Source organism: Pygoscelis adeliae, unplaced genomic scaffold (genome assembly GCF_000699105.1).
Source record: "Pygoscelis adeliae isolate BGI_AS28 unplaced genomic scaffold, ASM69910v1 Scaffold232, whole genome shotgun sequence".
NCBI classification, from domain to species: domain Eukaryota; kingdom Metazoa; phylum Chordata; class Aves; order Sphenisciformes; family Spheniscidae; genus Pygoscelis; species Pygoscelis adeliae.
The window spans coordinates 195,265-196,098 of NW_008824473.1; the positions used below are offsets into that span (position 1 = coordinate 195,265).

The window sequence follows — 834 nt, forward strand, 5'->3', positions numbered from 1 at the left end:
GGTCAGAGCTGCCGTCGTGCCTGGCTGATCCTGGCAGGGAGTCTGTGAAGCTGGTGATGTGAGATAGCAAAGGCCACCTTGGTCCGAGAGGACTGTGGTAACTCAGTGCATGTGTGATTAAGCATCACTTCTGTATTGTGCTCATCTCTTAATGCTGTGTGCAATAAAAGGCAAAAAAGAAATATGTCCTGAATTTTGTTCTGTGCTATACAAGGAGTCTGGAAATGTTGAGCTGGTTTCTCTTGCGTTGAGCGTTGCTAAGGATTAGGAACATCAGGATCACCCTTTGTCCTTTCAGAACCTGTCACAAGGAGCAGTTTTGGGTTACTAAGGCAGCACTTACACATTATAATTGGGGAATAAATCTAACACAAAATGAAATGACTAGATAATCGGAGAATAACTTAGGAGGTCATCTGGTCCAACGCTACTTCTCTTCCTCCCCCTTAAAGCCTTATCTAAACTAGTTTTGAATACCTGAAAGGATAAAGAGCCTCCCAGAGGCCTCTCTGGGCCTCTGTACCAATGTGTGACTACCCTCACAGTAACTTTTTTTTTTTCCCCCCGATGGCTAATTGGAAGTTTTGGTATTGCAGCTTGTGTCAGTTGCCGCTTATCTTCTCCTGGGGTACCTCTGTCTCTGTTTTCTGTGTATAGTGCCATTCAGTAGTTGAAGACAACAAAGCTTCCATCCCTCTTTAGCCCTCTTTTCTTAAGACTGAACAAGGTCAGTTTTTTCAGTGTCTCCCCATTCATCTTGTTCTCCGGCTCCCTATTTCAGTGTCTTGCTCTAGGGAGCCCAAAACTGTACTAGGTTGAAGGACTCTGAGATGC

The 834-nt window shown here is 44.7% G+C and overlaps 1 protein-coding gene across 1 annotated transcript in view; it reads left to right on the forward strand.

Annotated features, from left to right (window-relative positions):
* Window positions 1-834, forward strand: part of NUP205 (nucleoporin 205kDa) — a 54,247-nt gene that overhangs the window by 848 nt on the left and 52,565 nt on the right.